Here is a 27,949-nt window from a genome sequence, read left to right as displayed (position 1 = left end):
AGAGTCAGGGGAAAGGGGAACTGGGAAATATGAAAAGGTACATTGAAACAATTAGTGGAAGATATGTAAAAAGACAGATCAAAGCCAGCAATAATTTGTCTTTTTGAATATTTTTCATTAATTTGTTCTGAACCTTTTCATATCTCTGGGTTCCCTCTTCCCTGACCCTCAGTCTGAAGAATGGTCTCGACCCGAAACATCACCCATTCCTTCTCTCCAGAGATGCTGTCTGACCCGCTGAGTTACTCCAGCATTTTGTGTCTATCTTCAGTTTAAACCAGTAGTGCAGTTCCTTCCTACATATGGGCATTGTACCTGTTGCTTCTGATAGAGGTCGCATGTTAACTTCATGCTGGCAATCATCTGCTTTATTACTACAATCACCGGCTCTAAACTTGCTGTTCAATGGCTTTTCTTATCAGAGGTGGTCCCACATCATGTGTGGCCAGTACCATTTTATGCTTTTCTGTACGATATAAAAATCTGTATTTCTTAAAGGGGAAATACGCTGTCACAGAGGAGTAGAGGTACAGTTGCTGTCTTACAGCGCCAGAGACCCGGGTTTGATCCTGACCATGGGTCCTGTCTGCACGGAGTTTGTACATTCTCCCCGTGACCTTGTGGGTTTTCTCCGGGTGCTTCGGTTTCCTCCCACATTCCAAAGGCGTACAGGTTTGTAGGTTAATTGGCTTCGGTAAAATTGTAAATTGCCTCTGGCGCTGTAAGGCAGCAACACTACCGCTGCGCCACCGTGCCCTTAGAAAGGAGATGCCAAGGGATTTCTTTGGTCAGAATCTGTGGAATTATTTTCCACAAATGGCCGTGGAGGCCACGTCAATGGATATTTCTAAGGCAGGGATTGACAAATTTCTGATTAATAAGGATGTCAGGGGTTATGGGGAGAAGGCAGGAGAATGGGGTTGAGAGGGAGAGACTGATCAGCCATGATTGAATGGCGGAGTAGACAATGGGCTGAATGGCCTAATTCTGTTCTTAGTACCTAAGAACATGACTTAGATAGGTTTAGAGGGATATGGGCCAAACGCAGGCAGGTGAGACGAGTGTAGACGGGCCATGTCAGTCGGTGTGGACCGAAAGGCTTGTTGAGCCAATGGGCCTGTTTCCACACTGTATGACTCTATGACTCTATGTACGGGGTGATCGCTAGTCGGCGTGGGCCAAAGGGCTTGTTGAGCCGATGGGCCTGTTTCCACACTGTATGACTAAGACTCTATGTACGGGGTGATCGCTAGTCGGCATGGGCCAAAGGGCTTGTTGAGCCGATGGGCCTGTTTCCACACTGTATGACTAAGACTCTATGTACGCGGTGATGGCTAGTTGGCGTGGCCTGAAGGGCCCATTTCCGTGGCTTATCTCTAAAGTCTAAAATGCCATGTTGCTGAAACATTTGGGATCCGGCATGCAAAAGCAATCTGATGGAGGAGACAGTGAATAACTGCTCGACGCAGAAGGGATTGTTACTACACCAGCAGCTACGGTGGGGGAAGAGGAGGGGAGAAGGCGGGACGCAATCTCTCTGCTGTAGACTGGGAGATAAACTGTACCAATAAGAATAGAACAACTGAAGGGTCTCGACCCGAAACGTCACTTATTCCTTTTCTCCAGAGATGCTGCCTGGCCCGCTGAGTTACTCCAGCATTTTGTGTCTTTCTTCAGTTTAAACCAGCATCTGCAGTTCCTTCCTACACAGCATAGGACAACTATTGGACACCAAGACCCAAGGATCTGGATAGTGTGTTACTAAATGGCCAGTGAGTGACCAGATATGAACCAGATATTCTATTACCAGATATAATGTCTTGGTGCTGGAACATCGAAACATTAGCAAAGGCACCGAATGATTGCTGCTGACTGTTGTTAAGACGGCACAAGTGTCTGGCCTTTGTCCAACCATCTGCTTATCCAAACACCCCCTCGTTTGTGTTCACCTATTACCTACCACGCTTTGTCCTGCTCCTCCTCCCTTCCGACTTTCTTCCCCCCCCTCTACAATCAGTCTGAAGAAGGGTCTCGACCCGAAACGTCACTCATTCCTTCTGTCCACAGATGCTGCCTGTCCCGCTAAGTTACTCCAGGATTTTGTGTCTACCGTCAATTATCCATGTTCTCCAGGGATGCTGCCTGACCCACTGAGTTACTCCAGCACTTTGTGTCTTTTTCTGTACGTGTGTGGTGCTTTTTCGAGTCACTGAAGTAATTTATCTTGATTTTTCAGACATCTGGAAAAACTATTATTTTCAGGCATAAGCACAACAGGAGGCAATTTTCTTCTTGATTGGAAAAATGAGCAGAGGGCACACAGAACAGGAAAATAAGAGGAAGGAGAGAAGTGTGTGTGTGTGGAGACACAAGGAACTAAAGACGCTGGAACCTTGAACAAAACGCAAAGTGCTGGAGGAACTCAGATGGTCAGGCAGCATCTACAGTGGGAATGAACAGATTACGTTTCAGATACGTTCGCTTCTTCAGACTGACTGAAGAAGGGTCTCGACCTGAAACGTCACCTATTCCTTTTCTCCAGAGGTGCTGGCTGACCTGCTGAGTTAGCCTGGCCTTTTGTGTCTGCTTCTTCAGATTTGTGTGTACGTGTGTGTGTATGTGCGTGAGCATGTGCGTGTGTGTCTGGGTGAGGGTGGGTTGGTTTGTGGGAGGGAGAGAGGGTTCACAGCAAAGAGCGATATTCAATTTGTGTGTTCAAGGACCAATGCTTCTAATGGAATCTTAGTAAGGAGCAATGTGTACACTGTGGCATCGATTGCAGATACAGCACTTTGCACTGGAACCAGTTATACCCTCTCAGCAGAGAGCTGGTGTGTGGCAATAAGTGGCTCTTCATGGGGTTCAATGCTCAGTGCCCTGGTAGAGGTCAGGATGCCCTCATTCTGTGGCAGTCCACAGTGCCATCCGCACTTGAGTCACAACAACAAATGGAAAGATAACAACAGCATGGGTAGAAAATAACTGCAGATGCTGGTTCAAATTGAAGGTAGACACAAAATGCTGGAGTAACTCAGCGGCTCAGGCTGCATCTCAGGAGAGAGGAATGGGTGACGTTTCGGGTCAAGACCCTTCAGACTGATGTCAGGGGAAGGGGCGGGACAAAGATAGGATGTAGTAGGAGACAGGAAGACAGTGGGAGAACTGGGAAGGGGGAGGGGAAAGAGAGGAATTTGTATGAGTACATAATATATAACAACAAAATTATAATATGGGTACTGTCCGTATGGAGTTTGTATGTTCTCCCTGTGACCACGTGGGTTTTACCTGGGTGCTCTGGTTTCCTCCCACACTCTAAAGACGTACAGGTTTTTAGGTTAATTGGCTTTGGTAAAAATTGTAAATTGGCCCGATGGCAGGGCTAGTATACGGGGATTACCGGTCGGTGCAGACTCGGTGAGCCGAAGGGCCTGTTTCTGCACTCTATCTCTAAACTAAACTAAACTAATTGATCTAAACTAATTGGAGACCACATGACTCATGAATCCAGCATGTGATCAAAGTTTAGTTTAATTAGTTTGGAGATATGGCATAGAAACAGACGCTTCTGCCCACCAAGTCCACATCGACCTTCAATCCCCCGTTCACACCAGTTCTATGTAATCCCACTTACTCAACCATTCTCGATACATTAGGGGCAGCATTTGGAAGGCTACAGACCTGCATGTCTTTGGATGATTATGAAGATAATAATGGAACTTACTGATGAAGCACAGTGCATGATTGCATTTCATAGAGGAGACATTCAAACTCTTCCAAAGGGTTAATTAATGCCGGTACATTAGTATGTTAAATCAGTATCTGTGTTAAGTTGTTACCTTGCATCAATATTCACAGAAAACATTCACAATATAGATAACATTTTCACCAACAATGAAAAGCATTCCATTCACCGTTGGCTATGGCAATGCTCGTGAATGATTTTGTAAACTCATCAATTATGCAATTTTACAGCCAAGCTGTGTATCTGCATGTACAGTCTTGAAATGGGAATATCTGACTTTTGGGGTGATTTTTGTTTTCCTTTTGGAGAACGGAAAACAGAGCTTCAGTCGTACAGTACTCACTTTTAGGTCATTCCTATTTTTGTCATATTATGTTTGATGCAATAATAATCTAACTGGAAAGACATTGTTCATTCAAGAAAGAACATCCATTATGCACAGCTAACCTAAATTCTCAACCCTGAAGAATAATGCCATATTTACTTTAAAAAAAACTTGAAACTCGGGCGGCATGGTGACGTAGCGATAGAGTTACTACCTTCCAGCACCAGAGACCCAGGTTCGATCCTGACTAAGGGTGCTTGTCTGTACGGAGCGTGTACATTCTCCCTATGACCTACGTGGGTTTTCTCCGAGATATTTGGTTTCCTTCCACACTCCAAAGGCGTACTGGTTGGCAGGTTCATTCACTTGGTGTAAATGTAAGATTGTCCCTAGTGTGTGTAGGATAGTGTTAATGTGCGGGGATCGCTGGCCAGTGCAGACTTGGTGGGCCGAATGACCTGTAACCGCGCTGTTTTTCTAAAGTAGAGAAACAGGCGCCGTCTGTACGGAGTTTGTACGTTCTCCCCGTGACCTGCGTGGGTTTTCTCCGAGATCTTCGGTTTCCTCCCACACTCCAAAGACGTACAGGTATGTAGGTTAATTGGCTGGGCAAATGTAAAAAATGTCCCTAGTGGGTGTAGGATAGTGTTAGTGTGCGGGGATCGCTGGGCGGCGCGGACCCGGTGGGCCGAAGGGCCTGTTTCTGCGCTGTATCTCTAAAATCTAAAAAAGTCTAAAAAAATATATAACACTCCAGCTACTCCTAGGGTTCTCGAGCAAATGGATTAATAAAACATGGATTGAAGTTTTCATCGTAAACATTCAGAAAGTGATGATTCAGGGGAAATATATACAGATTAAATATTGAAGAAAAACAGTTGACATTTATCAACAGCACATTGTCGTTGTTAATAATAAAGTATAACAGCAGTAGAAATATGAGTTGTCAGCTAATGTGATTTTGAAAAGTGATTTGTCTACATTTAGATAACGTCTACTTTGTTCATTTACTGTCTCTTTAGGAAAGCACTACCAACACTAAAAATATTTGCAATTTATCACCATCAGTCTGCATTTCCTCTCAGGTTATAAATATGAGTTGTATTTGGCATCTTATAGTACGCAATTAATAACAACATAAATGGTCACGACAATTGAAACCACTTTTAAATTGCATCACTTCAAGGTACATGCATCCCAGAACACAACTTACAGAATTTGGCTAATGTACATTGCATCAGGCTATATCACTTAGTCAATGTTGTCACCACCTCCCCGCCTCATCCGCCCCCCCCCGTACCCCCCTCCCCCTCCCCCTCACCCAACCACCATTGCCTGCGTCCACCTATCACTTGCCAGGCTTTGTCCCATCTCTATCTCATGAACAGACTGCAGTCTGTATGAATTGGCAGCAACACTTCTTCCTTGATAACGATAAGTTGGGAGCACCTCAAGGCTGCGTGCTCAGCCCCCTGCTCTACTCACTCTATACTCATGACAGTGTAGCCAGACACAGTGCGAACTCCATCTTCAAGTTCGCCCACGACACCACCATGGTTGGACGAATTACAGAAGATGATGAGTCATGATCAGCCATGATCATATTGAATGGCGGTGCTGGCGTGAAGGGCCGAATGGCCTACTCCTGCACCTATTTTCTATGTTTCTATGAGTCAGTATGAGTATATGTCTGGGAATGGGCTCAACTGGGGAGATCCCGAAAGAACAGCCAATAACCGAGTGAAGTGGAGGACATTTGTCAATGGCCTATGCTCCCTAGAGGAGCCAAGGGCTTAAGAAGAGAAGAATTATGAGTATAGTGTAGTGAACAGTAAGATCGATCGACTCTCGACTAATCGGGTGGTTATCTCTGGATTGCTACCTGTACCTCGTGCTAGTGAGGGCAGGAACAGAGAGATCGGGGATATGAATGTATGGCTGAGGGGCTGGTGCAGGGAGCAGGGATTTAGATTTCTAGACCACTGGGATCTCTTCTGGGGTAGGGGTGACCTGTACAAAAGGGACGTTAACAGCAGGGGGACTAACATTCTGGCAGGTAGGTTTGCTAGTGCCACACGTGTGGGTTTAAACTAAGTAGTGGGGGGGGGGGGAGGGATTGACAAATTGGGAATATGAAGATGGAGTTAAAGGGGAAGTGAATACAGGAGATATTGCAAAGGACTCTCGAATAAATGGGAAGGAAAGTTCTAGATGGGATAAGAGAGTAAGGTCAGGGCCAATTGTGACTGGTGTGAGAGGGGAGGTGAATACTGAAGTTAAAGTGTTGTATTTAAATGCGCGAAGTATAAAAAATAAAGTGGATGAGCTTGAGGCTCAGTTAGACATTGGCAGGTATGATGTTGTGGGAATTACAGAAACATGGCTACAAGAGGACCAGGGCTGGGAACTGAATATTCAGGGATACACAACGTATAGAAAAGACAGACAGGTGGGCAGAGGGGGTGGGGTCGCTCTGTTGGTAATGAATGATGTTCACTCCCTCTCAAGGGGTGACATAGAATCGGGAGATGTAGAATCAGTATGGATAGAAATGAGGAATTGTAAGGGTAAAAAGACCCTAATGGGAGTTATCTACAGGCCCCCAAACAGTAGCCTTGACATAGGGTGCAAGTTGAATCAAGAGCTAAAATTGGCATGTCGCAAATGTAATGCTACAGTGGTTATGGGAGATTTCAACATGCAGTTAGACTGGGAAAATCAGGTTGGTACTGGACCCCAGGAAAGGGAGTTTGTGGAGTGCCTCCGAGATGGATTCTTAGAACAGCTTGTACTGGAGCCTACTAAGGGAGAAGGCAATTCTGGATTTAGTGTTGTTTAATGAACCTGATCTGACAAGGGAACTCAAGGTAAAAGAGCCATTAGGAGGCAGTGATCATAATATGATAAGTTTTACTCTACAAATTGAGAGGGGTAAGGGAAAATCGGAAGTGTCAGTATTACAGTATAGCAAAGGGGATTACAGAGGCATGAGGCAGGTGCTGGCCAGATTTGACTGGAAGGAGGCCCTAGCAGGGAAGACGGTGGAACAACAATGGCAGGTATTCCTGGGAATAATGCAAAAGTTGCAGGATCAATTTATCCCAAAGAGGAGGAAAGATTCTAAGGGGAGTAAGAGGCACCCGTGGCTGACAAGGGAAGTCAAGGACAGTATAAAAATAAAAGAGAAGTATAACATAGCAAAGAAGAGTGGGAAGCCAGAGGATTGGGACTCTTTTAAAGAGCAACAGAAGATAACTAAAAAGGCAATACGGGGAGAAAAGATGAGGTACGAGGGTAAACTAGCCAATAATATAAAGGAGAATAGTAAAAACTTTTTTAGGTATGTGAAGAGGAAAAAAATAGTCAAGGCAAATGTGGGTCCCTTGAAGACAGAAGCAGGGGAATTTATTATGGGGAACAAGGAAATGGCAGACGAGTTGAACCAGTACTTTGGATCTGTCTTCACTAAGGAAGATACAAACAATCTCCCAGATGTTCTAGTGGCCAGAGATCCTAGGGTGATGGAGGAACTGAAGGAAATTCACATTAGGCAGGAAATGGTGTTGGGTAAACTGATGGGACTGAAGGCTGATAAATCCCCAGGGCCTGATGGTCTGTATCCCAGGGTATTTAAGGAGGTGGCTCTAGAAATAGTGGATGCATTGGTGATCATTTTCCAATGTTCTATAGATTCAGGATCAGTTCCTGTGGATTGGAGGGTAGCTAATGTTATCCCACTTTTTAAGAAAGGAGGGAGAGAGAAAATGGAAATTATAGACCAGTTAGTCTGACATCAATGGTGGGGAATTATAAAAGACAAAATTGCGGAGCATTTGGACAGCAGTAACAGGATCGTTCCGAGCCAGCATGGATTTACGAAGGGGAAATCATGCTTGATTAATCTTCTGGAATTTTTTGAGGATGTAACTAGGAAAATTGACTGGGGAGAGCCGGTGGATGTGGCGTACCTTGACTTTCAGAAAGCCTTCGACAAGTTCCCACATAGGAGATTAGTGGGCAAAATTAGAGCACATGGTATTGGGGGTAGGGTACTGACATAGATAGAAAATTGGTTGGCAGACGGAAAGCAAAGAGTGGGGATAAATGGGTCCCTTTCAGAATGGCAGGCAGTGACTAGTGGGGTACCGCAAGGCTCGGTGCTGGGACCACAGCTATTTACAATATACATTAATGACTTGGATGAAGGGATTAAAAGTGCCATTAGCAAATTTGCAGATGATACAAAGCTGGGTGGCAGTGTGAACTGTGAGGAAGATGCTATGAGGTTGCAGGGTGACTTGGACAGGTTGTGTGAGTGGGCGGATGCATGACAGATGCAGTTTAATGTAGATAAGTGTGAGGTTATCCACTTTGGTGGTAAGAAGAGGAAGGCAGATTATTATCTGAATGGTCAAGTTAGGAAAAGGGGACGTACAACGAGATCTGGGTGTCCTAGTGCATCAGTCACTGAAAGGAAGTATGCAGGTACAGCAGGCAGTGAAGAAAGCCAATGGAATGTTGGCCTTCATAACAAGAGGAGTTGAGTATAGGAGCAAAGAGGTCCTTCTGCAGTTGTACAGGGCCCTAGTGAGACCACACCTGGAGTACTGTGTGCAGTTTTGGTCTCCAAATTTGAGGAAGGATATTCTTGCTATTGAGGGCGTACAGCGTAGGTTTACTAGGTTAATTCCCGGAATGGCGGGGCTGTCATATGTTGAAAGACTGGAACGACTAGGCTTGTATACACTGGAATTTAGAAGGATGAGAGGGGATCTTATCAAAACATAAGATTATTAAGGGGTTGGACACGTTAGAGGCAGGAAACATGTTCCCAATGTTGGGGGAGTCCAGAACCAGGGGCCACAGTTTAAGAATAAGTGGTAGGCCGTTTAGAACGGAGATGAGGAAAAACTTTTTCAGTCAGAGAGTTGTAAATCTGTGGAATGCTCTGCCTCAGAATGCAGTGGAGGCCAATTCTCTGAATGCTTTCAAAAGAGAGCTAGATAGAGCTCTTAAGGATAGTGGAGTCAGGGGTATGGGGAGAAGGCAGGAACGGGGTACTGATTGAGAATGATCAGCCATGATCACATTGAATGGCGGTGCTGGCTCGAAGGGCCGAATGGCCTACTCCTGCACCTATTGTCTATTGTCTATAATGTTGAGGGCAGGAAATCTGCCATCTTTATCTCATCCAGACTCTGACTCGAGACATAGTGTTGCAATCCACTTTCGAACTGTTTACCAAGCAATTCACTTTAAGGGAATTCGCGATAAGCAATAAATAATAATGTCAACCACACTTTATCCTGAAAGATGAACTTAAAAAATGTATCCGATAGGACTCTTCAAAAGATGTAAAGACAAGCCTAGAAATGTCAGTACGCAGTTTGTACGTTCTCCCCATGACCTGCGAGGATTTTCTCCGAGATCTTCGTTTTTCGTCCCACACTCCAAAGGTGTACAGCTTTGTAGGTTAATTGGCTTGGAATAAATGTAATATTGTCCCGAGTGTGTAGGGCAGTGTTAATGTGTGGCGATCGCTGGTCGGCACGAACTTAGTGGGCCGAAGGGCCTGTTTCCACGCTGTATCCCTAAACTAAAACTAAACTACATAACCAAACAATGACTCAAATGCAGTGGCAGGATAAAAATAGATAGATCGAGCAGCAGCAATAGCTTGGAGGTTCTGAATGCTTAAACCTTTTTTATAGAATACTTGTCAAATGAATAATTATTATCATATCATAAAAATATTTAAACAGTCTTTGCATCTTATTTGTCTCGTTTCTATCTCATAAGTTTCGAGTTTATTTCTCTCGATAAAATAAAGAATTATAAACCATAATTGAATATAAACAAGATTCTTAGGAAATGCCAAGTTACAGAATTATTACTTTCATTATTTAATGTATATTATTTGTTCTCACCCTTGCCCGCAGCAATGTCACACTAAGAAAGAGAAATTTATCTTCTTTGAGGTTACAAAGAGTAATGTGGCGTACTTAATGTTTGGAGATATTTGCATAGCCGTGAAAGAAAAGGAGAATGTTAGCGATTACCAGGAATCAAGTTCTTAACTCATTTTGGCAGCAGGTTTAAGACTGAACAGCTCGAGAGTACAAGGGGAAGAGTGCTACGGCATTGTGTGATAAATTATCGTTACAATCCAATAAATTGAGAACGGAAGAAAAAGTCACGAGTCTTCATTGAGCTGTTAATCACGCTGTTGAAAACAGAATGCTGACACTTCAGGGATACTCCTTCAGGTTCAAGAAGACCGTCAGAAGGTTTGATTTTTATGGTAGATTTTATGTCACTTTCCAGATGATAATTAGCCAGCTGGTGATGAAGCTCAAGCTGGTCGGGCAGATCATATTTTACAAAATTCTACTGAGCTCTATTTTAATGGAGATTGCACTTCCTCGTCCCTGTCTCTTTACTGCAGCTGTTTCCAACTCATGAGCTTTTTCTTTCTCTTGCAATAGAAAAGAGATAATGACCAAAAATAGTTATCTCAAATTCTGTACCGAGCAAAAAAAAGCTGTTTTGTAAGATCAACCTTCTTTCCAGATCTTATGTAGGCCTATGATGAAAGGGGAAAGATTTTCAATACATTTTATTTCGAAGGTTACCACGTTGATGTGACAGCCAAGAAGGCACAACAAAGCCTCTCTATTACCTGAGGAGACTGAGAAAATTCGGCATGAATTCAAAGCCTCCTGCAAATCTCTGCAGATGCACCACAGAAAGCATACTGTCTGTCGGCTTCTATCGCAGCTTAGTTTGGGAAAGGCTCTGCTCAAGACCGCAAGAATTTGCAGAGAGTTGCGGATTACAACAGTCCATCACACAGAGCAGACTCCCCACCACTCACTCCATCGACATCACGCTGCCATGGAAAAGCAGTCATCATAGAAACATAGAAAATAGGTGCAGGAGTAGGCCATTCGGCCCTTCGAGCCTGCACCGCCATTCAATATGATCAAGGCTGATCATCCAGCTCAATAACCTGTACCTGCCTTCTTTCCATACCCCCTGATCCCTTTAGCCACAAGGGCCACATCTAACTCCCTCTTAAATATAGCCAATGAACTGGCCTCAACTACCTTCTGTGGCAGAGAATTCCACAGACTCACCACGCTCTATGTGAAGAAATGTTTTCTCATCTCGGTCCAAAAAGACTTCCCCCTTATCCTTAAGCTGTGACCCCTGGTTCTGGACTCCCCCAACATCGGGAACAATCTTCCCGCATCTAGCCTCTCCAACCCCTTAAGAATTTTATATGTTTCTATAAGATCCCCCCCTCAGCCTTCTAAATTCCAGCGAGTATAAGCCGAGTCTATCCAGTCTTTCTTCATAATCAAAGACTTTCCCCAGCCAGCTCGTTACTTCCTTTTGCTCTCATCGGGCAGAAGATTCAGAAACTTGAATGCACACACCACCACACTCAGGGGAAGCTTGCCCCCCCCCCCCCCCCCCCCACCCTTCCCTCCAGTTATCAGGCTTCTGAATGGTCCTTCCATAAGCAATGGTACTGTCTGATTCATCTCTGCCCCATTGGGAACATTGAACTTTGTCTATGGGACTGATGCTTTCCAATGCTGAGAACTATATTCTGCACCCTGCATCGTGCTGCACCTATTATACTTGAGTTTGACTTGGTTGTATTTATGTGTGTAATTCTCTCATCTGATTGGACAAAACATGCAAAACCAAGCATTTCACCGTGCATTGATATACAATATAATATAACAATATAACAATTACAGCACGGAAACAGGCCCGTTCGGCCCTACCAGTCTTCGCCGACCACTTTCTCTGACCTAGTCTCATCTACCTGCTCTCAGACCATAACCCTCCAATCCCCTCCCATCCATATACCTATCCAATTTACTCTTAAATAATAAAATCGAGCCTGCCTCCACCACTTCCACCGGAAGCTCATTATTGTCACGTATATTGTCATATACGTGACAATAATAAACCTGAACCTAATTTTAAGATACCGACGTCTGTTACTGGGGTCAATGGTACACAGTGAGTCTCATATCGTACTCTCCGCAAGAAACTGTTACGGCTCACGTCACCTACTCCCTTATGACGATTGTTGAACCATTTTGAGTTGTCGTTGAAGGTTAAATAGCGCAGCACAAGTAAAACGTTGTTGGCGGCTCATGTGGAGTAAATAAGCATGAAACCGAGAGAGGAAGGAAGGAAATCTAGACCACAGTTGGATAGAAATTGTGAGAGGGGAATACATGTAATCAATCTGTCTGATCACAGTGCACAATCTATGATTTATTCGCTCTTTTATTTAAAATAAAACATTGCAAGTTAAGTGAGCATAATAGAAATTTTTACTCCAGTAAAACGTATTTTCAAAGATTGCCATGAAATGTGCTACAATTTCAGACACTGCTGTAAATGAACAATCATCGCTGTAGATCCCATCTGCCATGGACAGGAGCTCACTGCGAAGGCCCGGCTCACCCGCTGCCGATCGAGGACCCACGGGAACCCACCCGGAGAGCCGGTAAGCAGACCGGCTGTGGGAGGGAGTGCGGATCCTCGACAGTGGGGTGGGCCGCTGGAGGCCCGGCAGCAGCCTGGGGCTTGGCTGGACCGGGGGCTGATCCAAGAGGCCGAGCACGTGGACCGGACACTGCCTGCAGTGGTAGAGCTGCGGCGGAGGAAACCATGGCTACGATTGGCTAGGCCCACTCTACAACGCCGCCAGGACAATAGATCTTCATGGTCAGATCAAAATCCCTGCACCTACAACAACTTGTAATTAATTTAAATTTAAAATCGTTGAGAACATTAGTGACGCAGTGGTGCTGGTTTCCGATGGGCACGGTGACAAGGTAGTTGAGGCCAGTTCATAGGTAGTTGAGGCCAGTTCATTGGCTATATTTAAGAGGGAGTTAGATGTGGCCCTTTTTGCTAAAGGGATCAGGGGGTATGGAGAGAAGGCACGTACAGGCTACTGAGCTGAATGATCAGCCATGATCATATTGAATGGCGGTGCAGGCTCGAAGGGCCGAATGGCCTACTCCTGCACCTATTTTCTATGTTTCTATGTTTCTATCATATCATATCATATATATACAGTCGGAAACAGGCCTTTTCGGCCCACCAAGTCCTTGCCGCCCAGCGATCCCCGTACATTAACACTATCCTACACCCACTAGGGACAATTTTTTTTAATAACATTTTTACCCAGCCAATTAACGTACATACCTGTACGTCTTTGGAGTGTGGGAGGAAACCGAAGATCTCGGAGAAAACCCACGCAGGTCATGGGGAGAACGTACAAACTCCTTACAGTGCAGCACCCGTAGTCAGGATCGAACCTGAGTCTCCGGCGCTGCATTCGCTGTAAAGCAGCAACTCTACCGCTGCGCTACCGTGCCGCATTTCTATGTTTCTATGTACCACACATCTCTGTCCTCTATTCAGCTGGCCAGCTCCTCTTTTGTCTCTAATATGCGTCTTCCATCAATGGTCTTGTTTGGTCGTCCCGGGTTCCGTCTTCCATGGGATGGGTTCCCACAGCACAACATTGCTTGCTGGTATTTCTGGATGGCGGTGGCAATGACCAGCGAGCCTCATCCTTCTCGACCAGATCTCCTCGGTCAGAGGTGGAATCTCCCCATAGAGCTGGGCATTGGTGGTGTGGTGCCTCCAACTGACATTTTGAACTTTTCTGAGCATTCGGGTGTAGACACCATCGAGAGACTTGGACAGCACTCGAGTGAGAGTCCACACCTCACACCTGTACAATAATATTGTCTACAGTTGCATGGAAGCATCTCAGTTGAGACCCTTAGACATCCGAGACGTCCAGATTTTCCCCATGTTATTGAGGGGTTTCCATGCGAGCGCTTTCCGGACCTTGATGTCATTCTCCGAGCTCTGCATCCGCTCTCCCAGTCCTCCACTTTCTTGAGAGATGCACCGCCACTGGTCTTAAGAGGCTCATGGTCACCACCGTTGAACGTCATGTACTCCGTCTTCTTGGCATTGAGGTGGAGGCCCACTTTCTCGCACTCCATCTCGACCCTGCCGAGCAGCTCTTGTGCCTCCCCAATTTGGTCTGACAGCAGGACGATGTCATCAGTGAAGTCAAGGTCTGACAAGTTGACTGACATGATTCTTCTCGAACGCCTTGGGGTGATTGTGAAGCCGAGGTCCTCGTGTTCCTTGAGTGCCTGCCGCATTGCATAATCAAGGACAATGACAAAGAGATAGGGTGCCATCCGGGGTGACAACCTTGGCCATGGTGCCCAACTGCATATCCTCAATGGCTCTCAGGAAACGAGGAGGGATACCATAAGCCTTCAAAATCCTCATCATTTTGCATCGATGAATCGAGTCAAATGTCTTCTTGAAATCAATGAAGGTTAGGACGGCCGGCAGGTTGTTATTCTTCACCTCAATGATTCTTCGGAGGGCAAGTATCTGTGTGACCGTGTTCCTATTCACTCTGAAGCCGTTCTGATTGTAACGTAGCTTCGGGTCGATAGCAGCCCTAATCCGGTTGAGAATCGAGCGGTTATAGACCTTGGCCAAGACACATGTCAGTCTTGTTCAGGCTCCCAGACTTGGGGATGGGAATGATGTTGGATTGTGACCATTGTGTTGGCTTGTCATTGGTCATTACTGCTGTGTTGCAGAACTTGAGCATGATGTCTCATGTGCGGCACGGTGGCGCAGCGGTAGAGTTGCTGCCTTACAGCGAATGCAGCGCCGGAGACTCAGGTTCGATCCTGACTACGGGCGCCGTCTGTACGGAGTTTGTACGTTCTCCCCGTGACCTGCGTGGGTTTTCTCCGAGATCTTCGGTTTCCTCCCACACTCCAAAGACGTACAGGTATGTAGGTTAATTGACTGGGTAAATGTAAAAAATGTCCCTAGTGTGTGTAGGATAGTGTTAATGTGCGGGGATCGTTGGGCGGCGCGGACTCGGTGGGCCGAAGGGCCTGTTTCCACGCTGTATCTCTAAATCTAAAAAAAGATGTCGTTGAGCTGACAGTTTTTCAACACCTCTGGAGGGATGTTATCAGGGCCTAGACTCTACCCTTGCTTCAACGAGGCCTTCACCTTACGCAGCTCCTCCAAGGTAAAGGGGCCATCGTGAATCTGTACATCCACGAGAACAGTCTCAATCTACTCATCTTCCTCAGTGACAGTTGGAGGTGATTTGGTCCTCTGGAGTTCCCGTTGACTTGACCTGACTTGGCCTTCCTCCTGCTACTGATCTCGTTCATGACCCTCCATGCCTCGCTATACCGCTTACCATCGTTGGCAGCCTCTACTCCCTCTATCATTCTCGCAACCTCCTTCTCCTTCAGTTTGTCTTACACCTCAAAGAATTGGGACTTGGCTGCCTTCAGGTCCTCCTTGAGCTGCTCATTCCTGCTCCTAGTGTAGGCCTCTTGGCTACATTAGCTAAGAGGCCTACATGTAGGCTTCTTAGCCAGATTACATCATGATACGACACAGATGGCGCAACAGTGTCATGGACATTGAAGTGTACAGCACTTTTGAGACCCTGAGCTCGGATCACCGAGTGGTAACAATGTGAGTGATGCTTAGCCTGAGGCAGCCTAAATCTACAGGCCTCAAGGAAAAAATGGGCTGGAAGTTGTTTTCCTCTCGACCAGATCTCCAGGCACAATACACAGTAGAGGTGGTGAACCGCTTCCAGATGCTGGAGGATGAGAAACGAGAAGAAAAGGAGGAGGAAGACGAGCGGGGGGGGGGGGGGGGGGGGGGGGGAGGAGCGGGGGGGAGGCTGAGGTGAGGGAAAAAGCTACGGCTCGCTACAAACGGTTCATAGAGGCCAACTCTGAAGCAATGAAGAGTCTACTCCAAGTGACGCGTGTGAAGAGAAGTCGCAACTCTGAGCACCCTGGAAGTTGTGTTACAACAACTGGGACTCGAAAATGGTGCCAAACTGGCGACTCTGTATATTGTCTCAGTGTACCACTGCTATACACCTGTACTGTATCTGAGATGCTTATTCAATATGTTTCTAAGTGCTTATGTATAGTGACAGTGATACGACCCGAACTATATACAGAAATGAATTTCACTGCACCTCAGTATATGTCATAACAAAGTACCAATACCAATACCAGATCTCTGCCCCTTTGTGGTCACTTATCCATGTAGATGATTTTGGTGTGATTTACCTTATTTTAAAATCTTGCCTTTCAAGTTACACCCAGATCCCAATGGATTGCAATTGTTTCAAAAGCGAGGAAATGGGAAGGTTTCAAGAGAGAGGTAGATTTAGCTCTTAGGGCTAAAGGAATCAAGGGATATGGGGAAAAAGCAGGACCAGGGCACTGATTTTGGATGATCAGCCATGATCATATTGAATGGTGGTGTTGGCTCGAAGGGCCGAATGGCCTACTCCTGCATCTATTTTCTATGTTTCTGAGGTAATAGACAGAATGACCAGAACAGGTGGGGAGGTTTATTCATTCTAAAACAAATAAATCATTAAGCTGGAAAGGGTAGGGAAAAGATTCACAAGGATGTTACTGGGACTAGGGGGCTTGAGTGATAAGGAGAGACTGGATTGGAACACAGGAAGTTGAGGGGTGACTTTATAGGTAGACCCAAAGTGCTGGAGTAACTTAGCGGGTCAGGCAGCATGTCTGGAGAAAAGGAATAGGTGACGTTTCGGGTCAAGTCCCTTCTTCTGACTGAGTCAGGGGAGAGGGAAACGAGAGGAGAGGGAAACGAGAGGAGAGGCAAACTGTCTTTATAGAGGTACATTAAATACGAGGACATGGATAAGGTGTATGATCGCAGTCTTTTTTCAGGGTAGGGGAGTCTAAAAATAGAGGAGAACGATTAAAGATGAGAGGGGAAAAATTTTAGGGAGCTTCAGGTGCAACATTTCACACAGCGGTGTGAAAAAATATTTAATTAGGTACTAGACCAAGAGGAACCGTTGGACCCAAACCTCTGCTGCATTGGTGCAGCACCCTCTCCTTCCCCCCTCCCCCCCCCCCCCCCTCTCTCCCCCCCCCCCCTCCCCCCTTAAACTTTAAAATGTGAATAACTTTATAAATATAACACTGATTTCAATGAAACTTCTTCCATTAGCACCAAAGGGATAACGGTGAGTAAAGTGGGCCTAAAATTGTCGTGCTATCGTGTACCGTTTTGGCTGGAGTTCAGGAACAAACAAACAAACGAGTTTTAGTATATAGATATGGACAGGAAAGGAAATGGGCCAAATGTGCGAAAATAATGGGATTAGCTCAGGTAGGTAGGGTTAGCTAGGTTGGCATAGATGAGTTAAATGTATAACTCTATAACTGTGTGAGCAAGTGTCCACTGAACTCTCCCAAGCTCAATTGATGACAAATACGACGTGGCTAAACTAAGCAACAAGAATGATTGTTTTCTCCAGTCAAAAGATAAATTGAACATATTGCACCTTATTTAAACGGAAGCTGATTTTAAAGGGGCATTTGAACCTCTGAATTAGCTCTTGGGGTCCGATGAATATTAACTGAATCTAATGTGAGTTGGCTCTCTTAAGGATAGAGAAACTTAAAATCTTAATGAGGCCTGAAGAAGGGTCTCAACCCGAAACGTCACCCATTGAGTCTGCAGAAGGGTCTCGACCCGAAACGTCACCCATTCCTTCTCTCCAGAGAAGCGGTCTGTCCCGCTGAGTTACTCCAGCTTTTTGTGCCTATCTTCGGTTTAAACCAGCATCTGCAATTCCTTCCTACACATCTTTATGAGGTTGTTGTCAGGACTCAAGGGCCTGTGCTGTAGAGAAAGGTTGAGCAGGCGAGAATTTTATTCCATGGAGTCCAGTCAGGGACTCTACAATGGTTTTGAGAAGCCATGAATAGAAAACTTTAAGTGGACATGTTGTGGAGCTGATAATAGTTGCACAAGATCTGGCAAGGGTAGGCAGAGACAATTTTCATTTTTTTCCACCGAAGCCAATTAACCTACAAACCTGCACGCCTTTGGAGTGTGGTAGGAAACCGGAGCACCCGGAGAAAACCCACGTGGTCACTGGGAGAATGTACAAACTCCATACGGACAGCACCCGTAGACAGAACTGAACCCGGGTCTCTGGTGCTGTAAGGCAGCAGCTCTGTTGTTAACAGCACAGAGAAATTAAAAGGAACAAATTTAACTCAAAACCCAGAATACTTATGGAGATTCAGAAAGACCTTCAAACTCTGTATTGGCTGATTTATCTACTGGTATCAGAGAATGGAAGAAAATTTGGAGTTTGGTCTTTGGTTGCACTTCTCTTCCCACCCCTCATCACCTCTGCCAAAGAGGTGTTGTTGTAGATCTTGCAAATAGAGCTGTTTTTCATTAAGAATGTCCTCTAGACGCCTCCTTTGCTCCAATTTGGTGCAAGTATGTCTAAATTCCCAGTGCCTCAGAGGCAACCTTGAAGTAGGGCATTTTAACGACTGTTATAACTACATTTGGCTTTCCTTGCTGGTACTCCAAGGCCTATTTCTTTTCCTGTTGGCAGACTCCTCCATGCTATTGAGCTGAAATGACTCTGACTCTGTGTGTGAATGTCATGGTTTAATTAAAACTCAGCCTTACAGGGCACGATCCTCACTTAAAAGAAATGGGCTGGAAATGGCACGGCTAATAAATATAGGAAACTGAGCAATAATGAGTATGAAAGGGCCCATTTTAAAATCCTGGATTCTGTGTGGAGGGTTGTGATTGACCTATAGTTGACTTTAGCAATTTTGGATGAAGAAGGGGAGATTTCAAAAAAAATTCTGACATGGTTTCTGACACTTTTACGAGAATGTTAGTTTAGTTTAGTTTAACCTAGTTGAGTTTAGAGATACAGCACGGAAACAGGCCCTTCGGCCCACTGAGTCTGCACCGACCAGCGATACCCGCACATTTACACTATCCTACACACACTAGGGACAATTGACATTATACCAAGCCAATTAACCTACAAACTTGTACGTCTTTGGAATGTGGGAGGAAAATGAAGATCTCGGAGAAAACCCATGCTGGTCACGGGTAGAAGGTACAAACTCCGCACAGACAGCACCCATAGTCAGGATCGAACCCGGGTCTCTGGCGCTGTAAAGCAGCAACTTTACTGCTGCACCACCGTTGCCAGGACTCGAGGGCCTGAGCTATAGGGAAAGGTTGAGCAGGCCTTAAAATAAAATGTTATTCCTTTGAATGCAGGAGACTAAGAGGTGATTTTCTAGAGGTACATAAAATCACAAGGGGAATAGATTGGGTGAATGCACAGAGTATTTTACCCAGAGTAGGGGAATCAAGAACCAGAGGACATTTCGTTTTAAGGTGAGAAGGGTTTAATAAATAAGGTTTAATGGGAATCTGAGGGGCAACTTCTTCACTCAGAGGGTGATGGTTATATGGGACAGGCTGCCAGAGGAGGCAGTTGACGCAAGTACTATAACAGCATTTAAAAGACATCTGGACAGGTATATGGAAAGGATAGAGGGATATAGGTCAAACCTGGGCAAATGGGACAAGGTTAAATGGGGCACATTGGTCGGCATGGATCAGTTGGGCTGAAGGGCCTGTTTCTGTGATGCACAATTCTATGGCTATGACTACCAGCCATAAAGTGAAGAATGGAATGAGCGCACTTACGTAGTGGTGCTGAATTTAGCTCAGCTGTTTCCCGGGACATTGTTGTCAACCTGAACCTTGGGCGCTGTCTATGAACTGTTAGTGTAAGAAAATAACTGCAGATGCTGGTACAAATCGAAGGTATTTATTTCACAAAATGCTGGAGTAACTCAGCAGGTCAGGCAGCATCTCAGGAGAGAAGGAATGGGTGACATTTCGGGTCGAGACCCTTCTTCAGACTGATGTCAGGGGGGCGGGACAAAGGAAGGATATAGGTGGAGACAGGAAGATAGAGGGAGATCTGGGAAGGAGGAGGGGAAGAGAGGGACAGAGGAACTATCTAAAGTTGGAGAAGTCGATGTTCATACCACTGGGCTGCAAGCTGCCCAGGCGAAATATGAGGTGCTGTTCCTCCAATTTCCGGTGGGCCTCACTATGGCACTGGAGGAGGCCCATGACAGAAAGGTCAGACTGGGAATGGGAGGGGGAGTTGAAGTGCTCGGCCACTGGGAGACCAGTTTGGCCAAAGCCAACGGCCAACGGTTATCCTGAAGTCATTTTAAGCCAAGATATAAATGCAAGCTCTTTCTTTCCTAATGAAATAACCTGTTGGGAGAAGTGTGGGAGAGAAGCCAATGGATTTCAGATTTCAATTCTTTTTATGCCAGGAAATATCTGTGGTGGTAAAATTGGTTTTAGGTAGCAGCAGCAAACAGCCATCAGCCGTTTGCCATCCAGTTGCTCACCATGCTGAGAACTATATTATGTTTAGTTTAGTTTAGAGATACAGCATGGAAACAGGCCCTTCGGCCCACCGTGTCCATGCCAACCAGCGATCACCCCGTACGCGAGCACTATCCTACACAATCGGGACAATTTACAATTTCCTCCAGAGATGCTGCTTAACCCACTGAGTTACTCCAGCACTTTGTGTCCTTCTACGTAAACCATCATATCATATCATATATATATATACAGCCGGAAACAGGTCTTTTTTTTTTTTTTTTCGGCCCTCCAAGTCCGTGCCGCCCAGCGATCCCCGCACATTAACACTATCCTACACCCACTAGGGACAATTTTTACATTTACCCAGCCAATTAACCTACATACCTGTACGTCTTTGGAGTGTGGGAGGAAACCGAAGATCTCGGAGAAAACCCACGCAGGTCACGGGGAGAACGTACAAACTCCTTACAGTGCAGCACCCGTAGTCAGGATCGAACCTGAGTCTCCGGCGCTGCATTCGCTGTAAAGCAGCAACTCTACCGCTGCGCTACCGTGCCGCCCATCATCTGCGGTTCCTTGTTTCTATTGGTTGACAATTAACTTTAGCATAGTGAGTGCAGTAACGCAAAGGGTTGCAATCACCACTTAAGTGAATTTTGTTGTCTTTTAAAGACTCAGCGCGGAAACAGGCCCTTCGGCCCACCGAATCTGCACCAACCAGCGATATCTATACACTTACACTATCCTACGTACACTGAGGTCAATTTACAATTTCACCAAGCCAATTAACCGACAAGCCTGTACGTCTTTGAAGTGTGGGAGGAAACAGGAGCACCTGGAGGTCACGGGGAGAGCATACAAACTCCATACAGACAGCACTGTTCTGCACTCTGTATCTTCCCCTTTGCTCTATCCATTGTACTTGAGTTTGACTTGATTTTATTGATGTACAGTATTATCTGGTCAACTTGGGTAGCCTGCAAAACAAAGCTTTTCACTGTGCATGTGACAGTAATAATAATAGACCTAAAACTAAACCTAGAAAATTGTGGATAGAGAGGGATGAATTTGCTAAGTAACAGTACATCTTTTCAGTTAAGAAAGACACAAAATACTGGAGTAACTCTAGAGAGAAGGAATGGGTTTTGGGTCGAGACCCTTCTTCTGACTCAGGGGAGAGGGACAGGGGAGAGAGAGTCTAGAGATTAAAGAAGAGTAAGGCGTGAAAACAACAGATCAAAGCAGTTATTGGATCTGAGGGACCAGCTGACGCTCTGTGGACCCGAGGGCCTGAGTCACAGACCAGTGGGGTTAAGCTTCATTCTGGTTGGTGCTGTTGGAGATTCCACAAACGAGATCTTAAAAGGAGTCGGTCATTTCAGCACGACTTGAAAGGTCCCATGGTAACGTTTCAAGGAAGGGCAAGGAAATTCTTTTCAATGTTCAGGCCAATGTTCATCCCTCAACTAGCATGGCTAAAACTGTCTATTATTGTTAGCTGTTTGTGGAGATTTTCTGTGGGTAAACCATTAGATGCCTTTGCATTGAAATGATGATCTTTCATGCGCTGTAGGGTCTCTGTGACACCCTGAGGTCATGAGTATTTTTATTTAAATGCAGGTCCTTCTTTGCTTTGGAGTGGCACAGTGGCACAGCAGTAGAGCTGCTGCCTTCCAGCCCCAGAGACCCAGGTCCGATCCTGACTATGGGTGCTTTGACATAACCAAGAAATTAATCTTGTCCAATTATTTAGCCAAGTGAATGAAATATGTGCAATGCAGCAACCTACCACAACTAGCAATCCCGAACTACTACCTACCTCATTGGAGACCCTTGGACTACCTTTGATCTGTTGTTTATGTCAAAGCTCTATGTTGAAATAAACTTTACTTTGCAGAAAATACATTTTAATTTTATGCTTTATTTTCTAAGGATTTAAAAAAATATTATAAGATAATGGTATCTTTCATTGAAATTCAGAAACCATGTTTGTAAACAAGATTTTATAAAGTGCTATCTAATTCTTACAAAGTATATCTCTTTAATGCACCAAGGACCTGATTTAGTTTAGTTTAGTTTATTATCACGTGTACATACAGTGAAAAGCTTTCGACCCTTGGACTACCTTTGATTGGACTTTACTGGCTTTATCTTGCACGAAACGTTATTCAGGTTATTCCCTTTATCATATATCTGTACACTGTTGATTGCTTGATTGTAATCATGTATTGTCTTTCCGCTGCCTGGTTAGCACGCAACAAAAGCTTTTCACTGTACCTCAGTACGCATGACAATAATGTGACAATAAATTAAACTAAACTAATCTGAAATGAACGGCAAATATACAACAAATATACCCAGATCTTTTTCCATTACAATAGACAATAGGTGCAGGAGGAGGCCATTCGGCCCTTCGAGCCAGCACCGCCATTCAATGTGATCATGGCTGATCATTCTCAATCAGTACCCCGTTCCTGCCTTCTCCCCATACCCCCTGACTCCGCTATCCTTAAGAGCTCTATCCAGCTCTCTCTTGAATGCATTCAGAGAATTGGCCTCCACTGCCTTCTGAGGCAGAGAATTCCACAGATTCACAACTCTCTGACTGAAAAAGTATTTTCCTCATCTCAGTTCTAAATGGCCTACCCCTTATTCTTAAACTGTGGCCCCTTGTTCTGGACTCCCCCAAGATTGGGAACATGTTTCCTGCCTCTAACGTGTCCAACCCCTTAATAATCTTATACGTTTCGATAAGATCTCCTCTCATCCTTCTAAATTCCAGTGTATACAAGCCTACCTGAAAATAAAGGTCATTATTCAGTTACTACCTCAATTCTTAGCCTCATCATCAATGCATAGAGCACATCGTGTGTGTTAGTGTAAAGGGAACGCTGGTCGGCGCGGACGCAGTGGGCCGATGGGCCTGTGTCCGCGCTGTATCTTTAAACTAAACCAAACTAAACTAAACTAAACTAAACTAAACTCACAGTCCCAATCATCTTTGACGTGCTGCATTTCTGTTCCATCAAGGTGAACCATATTCAGTAGTCTTCATTTCTCCTTAACGAAACTGAAGGTAATTGTGTCTTCAATAAAAGAAAAAACATAAATACATGATGGGAGCTTGATTCAGTGCTCTCTGACAAGGTTAAAATTATCACAAAAAGTTAATTCAATCTATTTGTCCTTGAATCAAGGGATGACACAACAGGACAATCCTGGTCTCCCACCAGAGCTGCAAGCACATTGCCATGGTAACAATACATATGTTTTCAAACCCCACAGAATGAAGAAATCATTTATGATGGCACAGGGTAGAAATTCAACTGTGCATGTTACATAGAAACATAGAAAATAGGTGCAGGAGGAGGCCATTTGGCCCTTCGAGCCAGCACCGCCATTCATTGTGATCATGGCTGATCATCCACAATCAGTAACCTGTGTCTGCCTTCTCCCCATATCCCTTGATTCCACTAGCCCCTAGAGCTCTATCTAACTCTCTTTTAAATTCATCCAGTGAATTGGCCTCCACTGCCTTCTGTGGCAGAGAATTCCACAAATTCACAACTCTCTAGGTGAAAAGGTTTCTTCTCACCTCAGTTTTAAATGGCTTCCCCTTTTTCTTAGACTGTGTCCCCTGGTTCTGGACTCCTCCAACATTGGGAACATTTTTCCTGCATCTAGCTTGTCTAGTCCTTTTATGATTTTATACATCTCTATAAGATCCCCTCTCATCTTTCTAAACTCCAGTGTTAAAAGGTTGCAGCACAGGGGAAGTGGACCATTTTGTTTTTGCACTGCTTGTACAAGGTCTTTTTGCATGTCTCTTGTAAAGTTTAGGCACGCAGAGGAGCTAATATAAAATTGTTAGAGGCATAGATAGGGTAGACAGTCAGAACCCTTTTTCCCAGGGTATAAATGTCCAACATTAGAGGGCATTAGGGGAAGGGGAGAAAGTTCAATGAAGATGTGTGGAGCAAGTTTTATACACAGAGTGGTGAGGGCCTGGAATGCACTGCCAGGGGTGATGGTGGAGGCTTATACGATAGTGGCGTTTAAGAGGTTTTTGGATAGACACATGGAAGTGCAGAGAATAGAGGGATACGGATCATATACAGTCATCCTACCACAACCAGAGAGCAGTGCTGAACTACTATCTACCTCTGATGTCCCTCGGCTTTACCTTGCACTAAACGTTACTCCCTTACCATACACTGTAAATGGCTCAATTGTAATCATGTATTGTCTTTCCACTGACTGGTTAGCACGCATCGCAAAGCTTTTCATGGTACCTCGGTACACGTGGCAATAAACTAAACTGAAACAGACGCGATCAGTTTAATTGGCATCAAGTTTGGCACAGACATTGTGGGCTGAAGGGTCCATTCCTGTGCTGTACTGTTCTATGTTCTATGGGTTTTTTTAAACTATAGATACTGGAAATTGAAATAAAAACAGAGAATGCTGCAAACCTGTAGAAGATCAGGCAAAGTCTGTGGAAAGAGAAATAGAATTAAAGATTTGGGTCCCTTTGTCAGAGGTCTATCCAAAAACCTCTTAAAGAGAGATAGAAAAAGTGACTTTAAGACTGGCAGCTCGTTCCGTACACCCACCACTCTGCGAGAAAATGTTGCTCCTCAGATTCCTATTAAATCTTTCCCTTCTCACCTTAAACCTATCCTCTGGCTCTTGATTCCCCCACTCTGGGTAAAAGACTCAGTGCATTTATTCCATCTATTCCCCTCATGATTTCATACACCTCTATGAGACCACCCCTCACCCCCCCTGTGCTCCAAGGAAAAAAAGTCCTAGCCTGCCCAACCTTCCCCTATAGCCCAGGCTCTCAAGTACTGGCAACATCTTCGTAAAACTTCTCCGCACTCTTTCCAGTTTAACAACATCTTTCCTATGTGCAGGAAGGAACTGGTTTTCTGAAGATAGCTTTCCTCTAGCAGGGTGACTAAAACTGAACCAAATACTCATATATGCATTGAATCTATTCAACATTGAAAAGATATTGCAATAACGAATCACTAAATTGAAGAAATTCAGTCTTGAATCTTTTGCTTTGTTAAGGACAAAGCTTCAACAAATTGTTGCTGCCTATTTTGTGTAAACACTGGGCGGTGGTGAAAGTTGAAGGTGATTGATGGGGGTGTCAAATGCAGCGGGTTGTTTGTGTATATGGAATAATGAGTCTACAGAACGGCTCACAATGAGAAAAGTAGGGGACGTTATTTAACATTATTTAGCCGCAGAGCAATATTGCGATCCTGACTGGTGCTTTGTCGATGATGGATGATGTGAGTCCTGCCGAAGTAATCTCGCGGGGAGCGCCTGGAACGGGCCCATTCGTGGACAGCTCTGCCTTTGGAGGTAAAGAAGACCAGTGCAGCCTTAAACCTTTTTGGCCTTGGATCCTATCAAGCGTTTGCAGCTGAAGTGCTTAACTCCTCACAGGGGAGATCATTGTCCCCTCTCTCTCCTTGATCAGAGAACAGCAAGCAGATGCACACAAGGATCTGCACACAAGGATCTGCACACAACTGCGGCAACACCCTTTGCAACTGCGTACATATATATATCTTGTAAACCCTTTCTGTCGGGCACATCATTGATGCCTTGCGCGTGTGAAAAAAAGTCCAACAATGTCATAGGTGACTTGATTAATCCACTGCAGATATTTGAGGTTTGCTTGGATATATCTGACAATATTAAAATGTAGACGGGTCTCGACCTGAAACGTCACCCATTCCTTCTCTCCAGAGGTGGATGCTGCCTGTACTGCTGAGTTACTCCAGCTTTTTGTGTCCATCTTCGGTTTAAACCAGCCTCTGCAGTTCCTTCCGATACAATATGTTATTGGCACAATACAGGGCGGCATGGTGGTGCAGCGGTAGAGTTGATGCCTTACAGCACTTGCAGCGCCGGAGAACCAGGTTCGATCCCGACCACGGGTGCTGTCTGTACGGAGTTTGTACGTTCGCCCCGTGACTGCGTGGGTTTTCTCTGAGATCTTCGGTTTCCTCCCACACTCCAAAGACGTACAGGTTCGTAGGTTAATTGGCTTTGTTTAAGCTAAATTGTCCCTAGGGTGTGTAGGAAAGTGCTGATCTGTGGGGATCGCTGTTCGGTGCAGACTCGGTGGGCCAAATGGCCTGTTTCTGCGCTGTATCTCCAACTAAACTGAACTAAACTAAACAATATTAAAATGTAGTTGTGTTGTTGCGCAGACAGTCAGTGACATGGCCGTGCGCTGCTAATTTAAAGTGGTTCTGGTACAAACAGATGGCATAACCATTCACTGTTGCCTTTGGAGGAAATCCACATTTGATCTCCTGCATCTTGGGCATTGCCATTTCTTCTCCGGTCTGCACTGTCCTCATCCTTCACACATTGTGGTAATGCAATTACCAAAGATAAATCCATTGACTTTTTTGAATGCCATTCATAATGTAAATTCCTCAGCAACAATATAATTTTTTTTAAATCCTAATGGTGTAACATTGTGATTTACTTGAAGTCAATATTGCAAGAAGTTTGGATTCAGTGACATTTATCACTGGGAGGTGAAACCGAGGCTGTGGATTACTAAAGGAAAAATAGCAGACTTCATATTTTGGAATGAATAATCAGCAAAGAACTTTAATATTTTGTAAGGCTGCCTTACAGCGCTAGAGACCTGGGTTCGATCCCAACAACGGTGCTGTCTGTACAGAGCTTGTACGTTCTCCCTCTGACCACATAGGGTTTCCCTGGGTGATCTGCTTTCCCCCTGCACTCCAAAAACGTATAGCTTTGTAGGTTAATTAGCATTGGTGAAATTGCAAATTGTCTCTAGTGTGTAGGATAGTGTTAGTGTATGGGGTGATCACTGGTCGGCGAGGACTTGGTTGGCCGAAGGGCCTGCTTCCTTGCTGCATCTCTAAAGTCTTAAGTCTAAAAGGGTCAACGGCTCACTTATTATCACAAGTACCGAGATACAGTGAAATTTCTTTTTGCATACAGTTCAGTAAATTATTACCACACATAAAAAGAATACCGAATTATAGTGTATTCTTGCTATTGAGGGCGTACAGCGTAGGTTTACTAGGTTAATTCCCGGAATGGCGGGACTATCATATGTTGAAAGACTGGAGCGACTATTTAGAAGGATGAGAGGAGATCTTATCGAAACGTATAAGATTATTAAGGAGTTGGACACGTTAGAGGCAGGAATCATGTTCCCAATGTTGGGGGAGTCCAGAACAAGGGGCCACAGTTTAAGAATAAGGGGTAGGCCATTTAGAACGGAGATGAGAAAAAACTTGTTCAGTCAGAGAGTTGTGAATCTGTGGAATTCTCTGCCTCAGAAGGCAGTGGAGGCCAATTCTCTGAATGCATTCAAGAGAGAGCTAGATAGAGCTCTTAAGGATAGCGAAGTCAGGGGGTATGGGGAGAAGGCAGGAACGGGGTACTGATTGAGAATGATCAGCCATGATCACATTGAATGGTGGTGCTGGCTCGAAGGGCCGAAT

General features: G+C 44.9%; 1 protein-coding gene across 7 annotated transcripts in view; it reads right to left on the bottom strand.

Annotated features, from left to right (window-relative positions):
* dlgap1a (discs, large (Drosophila) homolog-associated protein 1a) overlaps positions 1-27,949 on the bottom strand; it is a 539,147-nt gene that overhangs the window by 162,747 nt on the left and 348,451 nt on the right. Inside the window, exon 5 of one of the 7 annotated variants that reach the window (XM_078397270.1) lies at positions 23,420-23,518. The exons of the other annotated variants lie outside the window; for them this stretch is intronic. The gene's annotated coding sequence lies outside the window, so the exon portion shown is untranslated. The remainder of the gene's footprint in view (positions 1-23,419; positions 23,519-27,949) is intronic. 7 annotated transcript variants of the gene reach the window in all.

Source organism: Rhinoraja longicauda, chromosome 4 (assembly GCF_053455715.1).
Source record: "Rhinoraja longicauda isolate Sanriku21f chromosome 4, sRhiLon1.1, whole genome shotgun sequence".
NCBI classification, from domain to species: domain Eukaryota; kingdom Metazoa; phylum Chordata; class Chondrichthyes; order Rajiformes; family Arhynchobatidae; genus Rhinoraja; species Rhinoraja longicauda.
Note: the sequence above shows the minus strand (reverse complement) of the source record. Positions and strands in the feature narration are given on the sequence as shown.